At 45.9% G+C, this 16,605-nt stretch overlaps 1 protein-coding gene across 3 annotated transcripts in view; it reads right to left on the bottom strand.

Annotated features, from left to right (window-relative positions):
• ncam2a (neural cell adhesion molecule 2a) overlaps positions 1-16,605 on the bottom strand; it is a 1,336,232-nt gene that overhangs the window by 676,092 nt on the left and 643,535 nt on the right. The window lies entirely within an intron of this gene.

Here is a 16,605-nt window from a genome sequence, read left to right on the forward strand (position 1 = left end):
CACTACAGCACAACAGGCCCTTCGGCCCACAAATTGTGCCGATCATATCCCTACCTTCCAGGCCTATCTATAACTCTCAATCCCATTAAATCCCATATACTCATCCAGAAGTCTCTTAAAAGAACCCAGCGAGTTCGCCTCTACCACCACCGACAGCAATCGGTTCCACTCACTCACCACCCTCTGAGTGAAAAACTTACCCCTGACATCTCCTCTGTACCTGCGCCCCAGCACCTTAAACCTGTGTCCTCTCATAGCGACTATTTCAGCCCTGGGAAATAGCCTCTGAGAATCCACCCTATCTATACCTCTCGACATTTTATAAACCTGTATGGGGTATGGGGGCATCAAACACATCACTCTGAGTTTGTCAAATCAATAAAACACAAACATAGAAACATAGAAACTAGAAGCAGGAATTGACCAACTGGCCCTTCAAGCCTGCTCTGCCATGCCATATGATCATGCCATATTCCTGCTTTCTCCCCATACCTCATGATGCTATTAAAATCTAAAACATTGTCCATCTCTTTCTTGAATACATTCAGTGAGTGGGCCTCCACTGCCTTTTATTGGTATTTAATTCCATCAGTTCACTACCCTCTGAGCGAAGAAGTTTTTCCTCATCTCAGTCCCAATGGTAAGTCCCATATTCTGACACTGTGTCCCCAGTTCTAGATTCCCCAAACAGAGGAAAACATCCTCGTTGCATTTTATCTGTCCAGCTCTGTTAGAATTTTATACGTTTCAATCAGATCTCTTCTTATCCTTCTAAACTCGAGTGAATACTGACCCAGGCAAATCTCTCCTCATGGGACAGTCTCGCCAACCTCGCTATCAACCTAGTGAATCTCTGCTGACCCCCTCTACGGCAAGTATATCCATCCTTAGGTAGAGAGACCAAAACTGCATGTCAAGCTCCAGGTGTGATCTCACCAAAGACCTGTATGAGTGCAGTGAGAGATCTCTCTTTCTGAGCTCAAATCCTCTTGTAATGACAGCCAACATACTATTTGCCTTCCGAATTGCTCATTGCACCTACCTCTGCACTTTCATTGACTGGTATGCAAGGACACCCAGATTCCTTTGTACACCCACACTTTCCAATATATCACCATTTAAATAATACTCTTCCTTTCTGTTTTTTACACCAAAATGTGTAACTTCACATTTAGCCATGCTGTACTGCACCTGCCATGAATTTGCCCACTCTCCCAGCTTGTCTAAATCACCCTGAAGCTTCCTTCCATTCTTCTCTCAGTTTACAATTCCAAGCACTGATCCCTGCTGTACTCATTAGCTACTGCTTGCCATTCGGAAAAAGACCCATTTATTCCCACTCTCTGTTTCCTATCTGTCAACCAATTCTCAATCCATGCCAATGCATTGCCCCAGTCCAATAGGCTTTAATTTTGCCCAATAACCTGTTATGAGGGAACTTCTCAAAAGCCTTCTAAAAGTCCAAATACACCACATCCACCGATTCACCCTTATCTATTCTACAAGTTACATACTCAAGGAACTCCAGTGGATTTGTTCGGCATGATTTGAGTACCTTAATTAGTGTTAAAGGTCCCAGTGGTATGAGGTAGCACTAACCTCCCAGTCTCCACTGACTCTTTAGGGCAGCACAGTGGCACAGTGGTTAGCGCTGCTGCCACATAGCACCAGGGACCTGGGTTCAATTCTGGCCTCGGGTGGCTGGTTGTCTGGAATTTGCATGCTCTCCCAATGTCTGGGTTTCCTATGGGTGCTCTGATTCTGTCCAAAACACCAAAAATGTGTGGATTGGCCATGGTAAATTGCCCCTTAGTATCAGGGGGACTAGCAGGGTAAATACAAAGAACAGTTCAGCACAGGAACAGGTCCTTCAGCCCACCAAGCCTGCACCGATCATGTTGCTCTACCTAGACCAACTGAAGAATCCCTCTATTTCCGGCCTGTTCATGTTTCTATCCAGATAAGTCTTAAATGCTGTTAACATGTCTGTCCCAACCACCTCACTTGGCAGTGTGGGGTTATGGGGATAGGGCCTGGGTGGGATTGATGTCAGTGCAGGCTCGATGGGTCATATCCTTCTGTACTGCAGGGATTCTATGACTGGTGGATCTAATGGGATTCAGCACCATCTTTTGATAGGATACAAGGATGGGCAATAAATGCTGACCTGGGCAGTGACACTCACTTTAATGAATAAAAATAAAAGTAAATGTAAGTTACATAGGTTATCAGGTCTTGATTTAGTTTTCTTCCTTCTAATTTGATTGGATGCCTTATTTGTAATGTCCTCTTCAGATTAAGAGAGAGTTTGCAATACCAATTTCTGTCGCATTGACATTAGGTCACCTTGTGCCAGTTTTATTGGCCTAACAAAAATAGATATTCTATGTGTGATTTCAAGAAGAAATTAGACATAGCTCTTGCAGCCAAAAGGGATCCAAGGAAAAGGGGAGAAGGTGGGATCAGGATGTTGAATTCGATGATCAGCCCTGATCATTATGAATGGGTTCGAAGGTCCTGTGCACAGTCCTGGTCATCCTATTATAGAAAGGACATTATTAAACTAGAAAGAGTGCAGAAAAGATTTACTAGGATGCTAATGGGACTTGATGGATTGAGTTATAAAGAGAGGCTGAATAGACTGGGACTTGTTTCTCTGGAGTGTAGAAGGCTGAGGGGTGATCTTATAGAGGTCTATAAAATAAAGAGGGGCATAGATAAGCTAGATAGTCAATATCTTTTCCCAAAGGTAGGGGAGTCTAAAACTAGAGAGCACAGGTTTAAGGTGAGAGATACAAAAGTGTCCAGAGGGGCAATTTTTTCACGCAGAGGGTGGTGAGTATCTGGAACAAGCTGCCAGAAGTAATAGTAGAGGCAGGTACAATTTTGTCTTTTAAAAAGCAATTAGAGAGTTACGTGAGTAAGATGGGTATAGAGGGATATGGGCCCAATGTGGACAATTGGAACTAGCTTAGCGATTACAAAAAAGCGGTGGCATGGACAAGTTGGGCCGAAGGGCCTGTTTCCATGCTGTAAACCTCTGTGACTCTACTCCTGCTTCTAGTTTCTATTATTCTGTGTGAGACTTTGCCCCGTTCTCCAGCTACTTCAGTTGCGAAAGGGCTGCAATACATTGGAATTTTGTGCCCTTTCCCGTTTCCCTGCACATTGATCTCACCTCCCGCGTGCATTTTAGCAAGTATGTACAAAGTGTAAAATGCATGGGGATTAAGCACATCTCAAGTCAGAAGACTGGCATCAATTGATACCATTCTGATTCAGAACACCAGGTGTTGGTACAGCAAGTGTCAGTTACCTATTTAGCTGCCACTTAACGCCTAGCTCTCTCAAGAGGCAGGCGTTAACTGTTGCTATAAATGCTCCTCAAACTTTGGCACCTTTTTTCTTACATCGGTTCAAAAAGCAAGCTTTTCCATTTACAGCCACTGGTTTGGCACTCTTTCATACGTTCATTCAGAAACAACTATTGCTTAAAGATCAGAATGTCCATAAATTCTCGACAAACATTTCCTTTCTGTCATTCTTGGTTTGTGGCCAAACCTCATTGTCCTTGAGATTGTCATTGTGGGCCTTCGTCCTGAACCTCTATCTCTGTGTGGTTTTTAGGTACAAGGTTCCAGGACTTTGACCCAGTAATGATGAAGGAACAGCAACTTGCATTTATATAGCACTTTTTACGGAGCAAATAAAAGGAATCCAAAGGTGCTTCACTGATGCATTATCAAACACTGTTTGGCACCAAATCCAGGTAAAATGAAGAAAGAAAATCACTGCGGATGATGGGATCTGAAACAAAAGAGAACATGCTGGAAAATCTCAACAGGTCTGACACCATCTGTAAGGAGAGAAAAGAGCTGACGTTTTGAGTCCAGCTGACCCTTTGTCAAAGCTAAAAGACGTAGAAAGCGAGAACTGCAGGGTGAGGGGATGAAAGATGAGTCATAGCCACAGAAGCCAGTGGAAAAGACTGCTAATGGCAGCCCGCAGAGAGAATAAAGGGTGTGAATGGCTGGGACAGAGGTAGAATGTAGAAGCGGGAGGAGGAAAGGTAAGGGAAGGCGGATAAAGTACGGGGAAAAATGGGAGGGGTGATAAATGAAGAGAGATAATAAATAAAAGGCGGACAACAGTAAAAAATTAAATAAAATAGAATGAAAACAAAAGGGGCCGGGTTGGGGTAGACAAATCATCTGAAATTGTTGAATTTGATGTCAACATATTGTTGAATTCGATGGCAACATCAAATTCAACAACTTCAGATGATTTGCTCTACCGCACCCTGACCCTTTTGTTTTCATTTTATTTTACTTAACTTTTTTTACAGTTCTCTATCTTTTATTTCTTTATTGCCTCCCTTCAATTTTCCTTCCCCCTACTCTTTCCCCATACTTCATCCCTTTCCCTTACCTTTTCTCCCCCTGCTTCCCCTTTTCTACATTTTACCTCTGTCCCATCTTCCCCCCAATCACCCCTGCCCCCCCCAAACATCTTCATCGGTCACAGCTTACAGCTTCTCTGCCATTTGGCCATTCACACCTTTTATTCTCTGTCTGGGCTGCCATTAGCAGTCTTTTTCCCCTGGTTTCTGTGGCTATCTCTCATTCCCTCACCCTGCAATATAAATATCTGCCATTTTCTATGACTTTTAGCTTTGACAAAGGGTCATCTGGACTCAAAACGTCAGTTATTTTCTCTCCATATAAGATGATGTTTGGACAGATAACCAAAGTCTTAAACAATAGGTAGGCTTCAACAAGTGTCTTAAAGGTAGGGAGTATGGTATAGAGGTGAAGAGAGGGTAAAGAGAGTAGTAGAGGAGCAGGGAGGTGTCGAGAGGGAATTCCTGATCTTGGGGCCTAGACAGCTGAAGGCATGACCATAGGTAGTGAGCAATGATAAACCTATCATTTGATTTAATTTGATTTACTATTGTCACATGTCTTGGGGAAAAGTGAAAGTATTGTTTCATAGAACATAGAACATAGAACATTAGAGCGCAGAACAGGCCCTTCGGCCCACGATGTTGCGCCGACCAGTTACAAAAACAATGACCCACTAGCCTATACCGATCCCTTTTCGTCCATAAACCTATCCATAGATCTCTTAAACGTCCCCAAACTAGGCGCATTTACAACTGCAGCAGGCAGGGCATTCCAATCCCTCACCACCCGCTGAGTAAAGAACCTACCCCTGACATCCGTCCTGTAGCTACCCCCCCTTAATTTAAAGCCATGCCCCCTCGTGCTAGCTTTCTCCATCCGAGGAAAAAGGCTATCACTATCCACCCTATCTAAACCTCGAATCATCTTATATGTTTCAATAAGATCCCCTCTTAGCCGCCTTCTTTCCAACGAAAACAACCCTAAATCCCTCAGTCTCTCCTCATAGGACCTCCCCTCCATACCAGGCAACATCCTAGTAAACCTCCTCTGCACCCTCTCCAAAGCCTCCACATCCTTCTTGTAATGTGGGGACCAGAACTGCACACAGTACTCCAAGTGCGGCCGCACCAGAGTAGTGTACAGTTGCAACATTACGCTGCGACTCCTAAATTCAATCCCCCTACCAATAAATGCCAAGACACCGTACGCCTTCTTAACAACCTTATCTACTTGATTCCCAACTTTCAGGGATCTATGTACACATACACCTAGATCCCTCTGTTCATCCACACTATTCAAAGTCCTCCCGTTAGCCCTATACTCGACACATCTGTTGCTCCTACCAAAGTGAATTACCTCACACTTCTCCGCATTAAATTCCATCCGCCACCTCTCGGCCCAGCTCTGCAACCTGTCTAAGTCTTCCTGCAAACTATGACACCCTTCCTCACTATCTACCACACCTCCGATTTTGGTGTCATCAGCAAATTTACTAATCCACCCAACTATACCCTCATCCAGATCATTAATAAAGATTACAAACAACAGTGGCCCCAAAACAGATCCCTGAGGCACACCACTCATAACCGAACTCCATGATGAATATTTACCATCAACCACCACCCTCTGTCTCCTATCTGATAGCCAATTCCTGATCCAACTTCCTAGATTACCCACAATCCCATACATCTGCATTTTCTGCAGAAGCCTACCATGGTGAACCTTATCGAACGCCTTACTAAAATCCATATATACCACGTCAACTGCCTTGCCCCCATCCACCTCTTTGGTCACCTTCTCAAAAAACTCAATAAGGTTAGTGAGGCACGACCTACCCGCTACAAAGCCATGCTGACTATTTCTAATCAATTCATTACACTCCAAATAACTATAAATCTTATCCCTAATAATTTTTTCTAAAACCTTGCCCACAACAGAAGTAAGACTCACCGGTCTATAATTCCCGGCAAAGTCTCTGTTCCCCTTCTTAAACAATGGGACAACATTCGCTATCCTCCAATCCTCCGGGACTACACCAGAGACCAATGACGACCTGAAGATCAGAGCCAGAGGCTCTGCAATCACCTCTCTAGCCTCCCAGTGAATCCTAGGGTAGATCCCATCCGGACCAGGGGACTTATCTATTTTCAGCCCCTCAAGAATATCCAGCACATCCCCCTTATCAACCGTAATATTGTCTATTTTACACCCCTGCAACCCAGTGTCCTCCTCAGCCATATTCATGTCCCCCTGCGTGAACACCGAAGAGAAATATTGGTTCAATGCTTCTCCAATCTCCTCCGGTTCCACACACAACTTCCCTCTGCTGTCTGTAACTGGCCCTAATCTTGCCCTGACCAACCTTCTGTTCCTGACATACCTATAGAACGCCTTAGGATTCTCCTTAATCCTATCAGCCAAAGTCTTCTCATGTCCTCTTTTAGCCCTTCTTAACTCCCTCTTCAACTCCCTCCTAGCCAATCTAAAGCTTTCTAGTGCACTACCTGAGCCCTCAAATCTCATCCGAACATAAGCCTCCTTTTTCTTTTTAACCATCGACTCAACTCTTTTAGTGCACCGCGGTTCCCTAGATCTACCAATTCCTCCATGCCTGACAGGGACATACCTATCAAGGACTCGCAGTAGCTGCTCCTTGAAAAAACTCCACATTTCAGACGTTCCCAGTCCCTGTAATCTCCTAGTCCAATCTATGCTTCCTAATTCACTCCTAATAGCCTCATAATTACCCTTACCCCAGCTACAACTACTGACCCGAGGTTCATGCCTATCCCTTCCCATCACTAAGGTGAACGTAACCGAATTGTGGTCACTATCACCAAAATGCACACCAATTTCCAAGTCTAGCACCTGGTCTGGCTCATTTCCCAGCACCAAATCCAATATAGCCTCACCTCTAGTTGGCCTATCTACATACTGAGTCAAAAAACCTTCCTGCACGCTTTGTACAAACACTGACCCCTCTAACGAGCTTGAACTATAGCAATTCCAATTTCTTGAGTGCTATACAGACAAAGCATGCTGTTCATAGAGTACATAGTGGAGAAGGAAAGGAGAGGGTGCAGATTGTAGTGTTACAGTCACAGCTACAGTGTAGAGAAAGATCAACTTGACATAAGATAGGTTCATTCAAAAACCTGATGACAGCAGGGAAGAAGCTGTTCTTGAGTCGGTTGGTATGTGACCTCAGAGTTATTGGGCAGGATTTTCACTCGAGCAAGGCTCGTAAAATCCCTCCCGAGGCCAATGGAGAATTCCATTCTGTGATCTCGCCTGTCCCGGTATAATTTTGGCAATTGTGTCTTTTTCCCGATGGAAGAAAGTGAAAGTCCTATCACATATTAAGCTCATCTTTCTCTACATCCCACCTATAACTGCAACACTACATTCTGCACCCTCCCCTTTCCTTCTCCCCTTGGGTGACACGGTGACATAGCAACTCACGCTGCTGCTTCCCAGCACCAGGACCCGGGCTCAATTCCCAGCTTGGGTCACTGTCTGTGTACATCCTCCCCGTGTCTGCATGGGTTTCCTCCCACAATTCAAGGATATGCTGGATTAGGTGTATTGGTCATGCTAAATTCTCCCTTGGTGGACCTGAACAGGCGCTGGAGTGTGGGGACTTAGGCATTTTCACAGTAACTTAATTGCAGTGTTAATGTAAGCTGACTTGTAATGTAAGCCAAATGAATAAACTTTAAAAAGCTTTATGTACTCTATGAGCAGTGTGCCTTGTCTGTATAGTGTAAGAAACAATATTATTAACTGTATTCCAGTGCACAGACAATAATAAATAAAATCAAATATCAATTATTCAGGAATTCTCATGAAGCCAGAAATGTATGTTTGAGCGCTGTACACTGTGGAAAGTTACAGAGATAGGGAAGGACAGAGTTAAGGAAGACTTTGAAAATACAGCTCAGAATTCCAACACTGAAGTGGGGCTGGAGTGTGAGTTCAGATCGATCCTAAGCTGGGACGGTGCGTGACATTGTGGGGGAATTTGCAAAGTGTTGGGATTCTCATGCCCAGGTGCTGTTGAGGAAGCCTGGACTGAGATCGTCCAAACGGCACACACTGATCCAAAACATGGAAAGAGTGGGTGTTTCTGATAGGAAGTGGGCTGCTAATCACACGGACTGCTTTGACCTGATGAAACCATATTCTGACACTGTAGTACTTTGTCTCCATCGGCACTGCAAGAACATAGAGGCACTGATTATAATTAAATGTACACAGCTTCATCCAGTCTGTTTTACTTAAAGGAAGTGTGCCTCTCCAACAGCCTCCGGCAGCCTTTGATAAATGCAGCAGGGTAGCGTAAGATAAATTGGGCTCAGCGATGTACAGTGAGTTCAGGGGCTGGGTGTTGAGGGCTGTTCCCAAGAGACCGCACATGCCAGAATAAGCCTGACTCTTAAATCACCAACAACAGAGCATCTGTAGAGAGTCTCTTTGCTTCAGGGGAAATAAGACTTCATGAACAGGCCATTTGGCCCTCCCACAGACTGCGGTCCTAGTCCGTTCACCTCAGCGCCCTGAAGAACGCTTTGCAGTATTGCCTCCTACTCAGGCAGAAGTCCAGATTACTGCGCATCTTCATAATTTCATTAAAAAAGTTGTAAGAAATAATTTTCACTGTATTCCAATACATGGGACAATAATATGATATGTGACGTGTAACATGTGGGCAGCACGGTGGCACAGTGGTTAGCACTGCTGCCTCACAACGCTAGGGACCCGGGTTCAATTCCTGCCTTGAATCACTGTCTGCGTGGAGTTTGCACATTCTCCTCGTGTCTGCATGGGTTTCCACCAGGTGCTCCAGTTTCCTCCCACAGTCTGAAAGACGTGCTGGTTAGGTGTATTGGTTTTGCTAAATTCTCCCCCAGTGTACCCAAACTGGCACCGGAGTGTGACAACTGGGGGATTTTCACAGTAACTTCATTGCAGTGTTAGTGTGACACTAACAAACAAACCTTAACTTTTAAAGTTAAAACTGAAAACTTAATAATAAATCAAACCAAATCCAATCAAATTGCACTGGCCAGCAGTGGTCAGTTGGCTGACAGTCTCGCTGTTGCAGTACTGTAACAGCCTTTGTATCCTGATGAGTGCCTGTTCATCTCGGCCTACGGTTGGGATTTTCCAGCTGGACTTACCCCCAGACCGGAAAATCCCGTCCGAGATCGACAGGCTTTTGCATGTTCCTGTCCTGCCTTGCTGCAATTCCCGTTGCGGGGGGGTTGGGAAAATCCCGTACTGTGGCCGGAATTCTCCCACCCCACCCGCCACTGCAATGGTAGCAGGCGGGCTCTGGACAATGTGAAGGCCCGAATTTCCGGCTTTTAGACAAGCACGGCCTCGGAATTCCGCCCACCGTCTCTCCTGGTAAACGCCAGCTCCGTGAATTATCCTTTTCTCTCCAGTCTCGAAGGGGTTACCCTCTGCCTGGAGCCTCTCATGTCAAATTAAACACAATCAGGCTGTGCTGCAAAAGTGCTGTCTGCAAATCCTCTTCCTCCTAATTCAGAGATATTTAACAGCCATCATAGAAAGTTCTGGTCTTTAAAATAGCCTTTTATGTGACTTATCGCAATTCAGTTCCGTGTATTAATGGGCACCTTGTACCCAGTGATTTAAGAGAGCAGCAATTTGCATTAATGGACACCTTTCCTGTTCCCAGAAAGTTGTGAAGTGTTCTCGAGTTAATGAAATGCATTCTGATGTGCAGTCACTGGAATGTAATATAGAAGATGTGGCAACCAATTTGCACGTAGCAGGCTCCCACAAACTGCAGTGGGATACATGATCAGATAATCTATTTTAGTGATGCAGTTTGAGGGGCAATTGTTAGTTCGAGACTGGTCATCAGCAGTAGGGCATCAGGGCCTTCCCGATGGGCTCCCCTGCCTGACACCTGACGTGGCCCTCACCACAACCCCCTTCATGCTCCACCTCTGTTCAATATTCCCTGCATAGAGGGCCCTGCATCTCTTTGTATAGCCACCCCTCCATTACCCCACCACATAGATCACCTATCATAGACACCCCCCCCCACCCCCCCCATGTCATCGATCCACTCAGGGTGCCAGGTAGGCACAACCAGGGTGCCAGGTGGGCACTGCCAGGTCGGCGCTGCCCAAGGAGCACTGCTCAGCCATGTCCCCAACCACCTCGGGGCTTCAATGGCTTCTGAATCTCTCCCCAAGTGTGGCCATCCCGCACACATAACCTTCATGTGTGGAGACAGGTACTGATTCTCACCATTCACGCACCATGCCCAAAGACCGGAAGATCCGTGAGCTGGGAGTCAAACGGACTATGCATATTTAAATGCTGCTTTAAATATGCTTACAGGCCTCGTGCCCTCTCTGGGTGCAAATGGATTTATGCCAATGGAAAGGGACCAGGGCTATGGCAAACGGGTGCAAAGGCGATTTTTAAACCCACACACGCTTTTTCAGGATCGATACAATGTGTGGCAGGCACAGTGAGGTTGGCAAATTGCCCCCATAAAGTTCTGAAGAAAGAATCATAAGGGGAGTTAAACAATGAATCAGTGGCAACCATCGCGACAAGCCTTATTCTGCACCTATTGTACCAGACTCCCAGTGCTGTCAGCACTCGAACAATCGCAGGTATGAGGTTTTCAGACATCTATGAAAGCAGGGTCATCTCAATAACCGCAGCAGTGATGACAACCCCCTATTAAAGTGAAGAACCTTTGCTTATAATAGCAGCCTTTCACCCTCACAATAAATGATGGCGCATTCTTGCCTCCATCGCGATTGCTTTCTCCTCTTCGTTCCCAGCGCATGAAGAAGAGAGAAGTGTGACGGCAGGTCAGCGCATCCTCCCAGAATATCATCATGTCATGGGTCAAGAGACATCATGAAAGGAAGATGCAGGACCTCAGCGTTCCTCTCTGACATTTTCAATGTTTGTCATTTATTCTCCATCCCAGAGCAAAGGTCATGTGCATTGTGTAGGAATGGAGTCAGCCGTGCCCCTAGGCCATGGAGGATTGGCACATATCCTTCCCCGAGTAACATCAGTGCAGCAATGGTGTTTCCATGACAATTAGACTCGGGGGAACCTCCCCAGTGCCCTGGCCTTTATTTCTCCCTCAGCTAACTTCACCAAAAGCCAATTTTCTGGCCACAACCACATTGCTATTTACAGGAAATTGTTGAATCTAAACTGTGCCTGCACTTTCCGACATTGCCACAGTGACCAAACTTCCAACAAAACTCAACTCACTGAATCACGGAATACTTCTTCTTTGCTTTCTGGAGATGCCGGCATCGGACTGGGGTGGGCGCGGTAAGTAGTCTCACAACGCCAGGTTAAAGTCCAGCAGTTTCATTTGGAATCACAAGTTGTCAGAGTTAGGTGACTCACCTGATGAAGGAGCAGTGCTCTGAAAGCTCGTGATTCCAAATAAACCTGTTGGACTTTAACCTGGTGTTGTGAGACTTCCTACCATTCTCCTCCTTAGGCAGGTCCCCTGGGACAGAGGATGACTCCTTTACACTCTGGGGTTAAGTCCATAGGTGAGTAGAAAGTCCGATGCTGGATCTGCACACTCCGCCACAGGAAGGCAGGTGGTGTTTGCTGGGTGGATGGGTGGGGCATTTGGAATTTAGAGCATACCTTCCACCATTTGCACTTGTTGTGCACCTGGGCATGTTTGAAATAATTGGTGCCTCCGTGGATGCTTCTTCTCCAGCTTGGGTGGTCTGGACTGAGAGATTCCCACATTTCAGGTGGTGTGATGTTAGTGTACCTTTAAGATGTTTTTGTTTAATTCATACCCACAGTCTTAGGTGATGTCATTGCTGAGTAGGGAAAAAGAAATACCGTGGGCAGGTCAGGTGACAGGGATTTCATTATCAGTTGCAGGTTTGAGTTCTTAGTTTTAGAATGGAACAGCAAGCTAAAAAGTAACGTTTTCCCTCGCTCCCTGTTGTTTTGAAAATTCTGTTGGTTAGCTGAATACAAAATCTTGCTTTTCTGAAGGACAAAAATGAGCTGTTGTTGGAGGTTAGACCAGACTATTGGGAAGCTGTTTTGTTTTCAAACTGTTCTGAGTCTCAAGAACATTTGATTGCAGAATGCAACTAACGGCCTTGATTCCAGTATCACGTGAACATTAGTCTGTGCTGTGTTGAACCTGTTTAAAGCATTCTTTATGGAGGTTGGTTTGACTGGACAGCTTATATATATTCATTAAGGTTTATACATTATTGTGGGTGTTCTATTTCTTGTTTGTAATTGATAAAAGTTTTTGCTAATTTCCTTACGATACATGTTAGCTATACTCTAAAATAAACTTTGTTTGATGAAAGCTCTCTAGTGGGTCACTTGAATTATACCTGAAGTGGAACATCTCATGCTTATTCTAGCCAAATTCAAGATGTAAAACTTAGGTTTCAGGCAGGCTTCATAAAACACTTTGGAGTTTCTGATGTGAACCATAACAGTGACGCATTGCATTTTCTCAGGGAGACTGTGAAGACATCCCCGAAACATTTCCTCTGCCCTCACTATGATCACCTGATAATAAAAAAGTTACTATCAAACAAGTAATGAGCTTGTTTTGTGAGTCTTGTGTCAGGCCTGCAGGCAATGTGGCACACCCTACATAGTTCCTTAACTATAACCTGTGCCTTAGTGCTGGGGATGTTGGCCTGAGCGAGTATAACAATATTGGAGTGCCTATCCTGCCACTGAGTCCGTAGGGTTTTGCAGAGGCATTGGTGGTGATAATTCTCCAGGGATTGAAGAATGGAGATAGAATGGTTAGGAATGGTTGCAGTCCAGAGAAAGGCCATTCAGGCTGTCAAGCTGGTGCTAGCTCCCTACAAGAGCAATTTAACTTGAGCCATTCTTTCTCTTCATTGGCTGTCAAGCAGGTTGGACAATCCTGAGGTCAAGAAAGGCAGTATGGAAATAAGGCAGTAAGACCACAAGACATAGGAGCAAAATTAGGCCACTCAGCCCATTGGCTCTGCCATTCACCCATGACTTTTTTTTTCTCATCCCCATTCTCCTGCCTTTTCCTCATAACCCCTGATCCCCTGATTAATCAAGAACCTATCTATCTCTGTGTTAAAGACACTCAATGACACACACACACACACTCATGAACATACTCACACACACACACACGCATTCACGCACACTCACACACAGTCACAAGTACACTCACATGCACATTCACACTCACAAGCACACACATACACACACTCACACAGACTCACAAACGTTCACTGACACACAAAACACACATACACTCACACACACATTTGCACACTCTCACACACACTCACAAACACACTCACACACTCACAAACACAGACTGACACAGTCACAAACACACTCACACACACACACTCACACACACAAACACATACTGACACACTCACACACAGTCACAAACACACACACACACACCCATACACAAACACACACTGACACACTGACAAACACACGCACTTACAAACATACACACTCACAAACACACTTACACACACACAAACACTCACACTCACACAAACTCACACACACTCACAAATGCACACACACTCCCACACACACAGACTCCCCCACACACACACACACACACACAATCACGCACATATGCTCCCACACACATTCACTCTCTCACACACCCACACACTCATACACTCACACACACACACACACTCATGCACACTCAAACACACTCGCAAACATACACATTCACACTCACACACACTCACAGACTAACTTGCAAACAGAAACTTCTCATTCATGCTGATTTGCTGCTACCACACGAGCGGTGAAAGAAAACTCTTGGCCCAGACCGATGTGTCAGGACAGCAGATTCGGGTCAGAGATAATTGTGCAAACGCATGCATCTCAAACCTAGAAACCATTTAGTATTTGCCTGTTGTCCTTCTGCATACAAGGGCAGAAAGGCTATTGTTATGTAATATAAATAGTCATTTAGTGCTTCAGCACGCACAGATCAAATCCAATCAGCCATTAATCTGAATGAACTCTCGTGCTATAATTTCTGCTATTTATCATTCCGTTTTGATTAGTCTGTCCTAACTGAATGTGGGGAAATGATTGAACAAGAGGCAAGCATTTGCAATCAAAGTGTCCCTTCCCTCTGGCCTCAGGGGAGTGGTGCAGCCTGTCAAAACCAATCAAGAGACAATTAATAACTCAGCACAGCACTGCACTGTACATGATAAAACTATCCAGCAATTATCTGTCTGTGTGCCACACAGTGTGGTCAGTGTTCAGGGTGGGAGACGGGGCACTTCACATTTTGGTTCAATCAGCAGATCTAAACACTGGGAACTCCCAGGCCGTTTGTTTCCGAATTTGGGAGCTGCGTGGGGAAGGGCATGGCGAGTTGACAAGGCCAGGGTGGAGGGGCCAGGGAGTCGGGCTGGGGAGTGAGGCAACGGGATCTGATTGCACCAGGGTGGGAGATTGGGATGGTGGGGGATGATGAACGATTGGGTCAGGGGCTGGGCAGCACGGTAGCACAGTGGTTAGCACTGCTGCTTCACAGCTCCAGAGTCCTGGGTTCGATTCCTGGCTCGGGTCACTGTCTGTGTGGAGTTTGCACATTCTCCTCGTGTCTGCGTGGGTTGCCTCCGTGCGCTCGGGTTTCCTCCCACAGTCCAAAGATGTGCGGGTTAGGTTGATTGACCATGTTAAGAAATTGCCCCTTGGTGTCCAGGGATGTGTAAATTAGAGGGATTAGTGGGTATAGTATGTCGGGATATGGGAGTAGGGCCTGGGTGGGATTGTGTTTGGTGCAGACTCGATGGGCTGAAGGGCCTCTTTCTGCACTAAAGGATTCTATGATTCTATGTGGACTGGGGAAGTTGGCAGGTGTCTGGGATATGGGGTTGGCAGCTGGAGATCTTGGAGGAAGTGGCTGGTGGGGGAGGTGGGGGAATGATGGTTGCATGGGACAGTCCTTTGTTTTGAGTTCAGTTGAAATACCAGCTCCACATTCAGACATTTTATGTTGTAAGCCATAGTTTGGGTTGTGTTTGCTGAGTGCAGCCTGCCACAGTGTTGGAGTGGCTGCCGGGGGAAGGAGGGAAGGGTTAAGGTAAGTGTGAAGCCCCTTATCTGCATAGCTAAAGAATCCACTGCCCACTTCAAACAGGAGAGTGGGGGTCAATGGGTGCTATTCGGATTGGCGGATGGTGACCAGTGGAGTGCCCCAGGGGTCGGTGCTGGGGCCTCAGCTATTTACCATTTATATAGATGATCTGGAGGAGGGAACCGAGTGTATGGTGTCGAAATTTGCTGATGATACCAAGATTGGGGGAACGGCAAAATGTGCGGAGGGTGTGGAGAGTCTGCAGAAGGATCTAGATAGGCTGGGCGAATGGGCCAGAAAATGGCAAATGGAATTTAATGTTGGCAAGTGCGAGGTGGTCCACTTTGGTAGGAATAATGGTAGGAAAGACTATTACTTACGTGGCGAAAAACTGCAGCAGGCGACGGTGCAGAGGGACCTCGGGGTCCTTGTGCATGAGTCGCAAAAACCCAGCTTGCAGGTGCAGCAGGTGGTCAGGAAGGCGAATGGGATGCTGGCCTTCATAGCGAGGGGGATTGAATATAAAAGTAGGGAGGTCTTGCTGCAACTGTATAGGGCATTGGTGAGGCCGCAGCTGGAGTACTGTGTGCAGTTTTGGGCGCCGTACTTACGCAAGGATATTTTGGCCTTGGAGGGAGTGCAGAGGAGGTTTACTAGGCTGATACCGGAGTTGAGGGGGTTGAACTATGAGAAGAGGCTGAATAAACTAGGCTTGTACTTGTTAGAGTTTAGAAGAATGAGGGGAGATCACATTGAGACATATAAGATGATGAATGGGATGGATAGGATAGAGGTGGAGAGACTCTTCCCGCTCAGAAAGGACAGTAGGACTAGAGGGCACAGCCTCAAGATAAAGTGGGGGCGGTTTAGAACGGAGTTGAGGAGGAACTTCTTCACTCAAAGGGTGGTGAATCTCTGGAATTCTCTGCCCGTTGAAGTGGTGGAGGCTGCCTCGCTAAATATTTTTAAGATGCGGGTTGATGGGTTTTTGATAAGAGAGGGGATTAAGGGTTATGGGGAGAGGGCAGGAAAGTGGAACTGAGCCACGACAGATCAGCCATGATC

Source organism: Carcharhinus amblyrhynchos, chromosome 15 (genome assembly GCF_965287045.1).
Source record: "Carcharhinus amblyrhynchos chromosome 15, sCarAmb.v2.hapA, whole genome shotgun sequence".
NCBI lineage: Eukaryota > Metazoa > Chordata > Chondrichthyes > Carcharhiniformes > Carcharhinidae > Carcharhinus > Carcharhinus amblyrhynchos.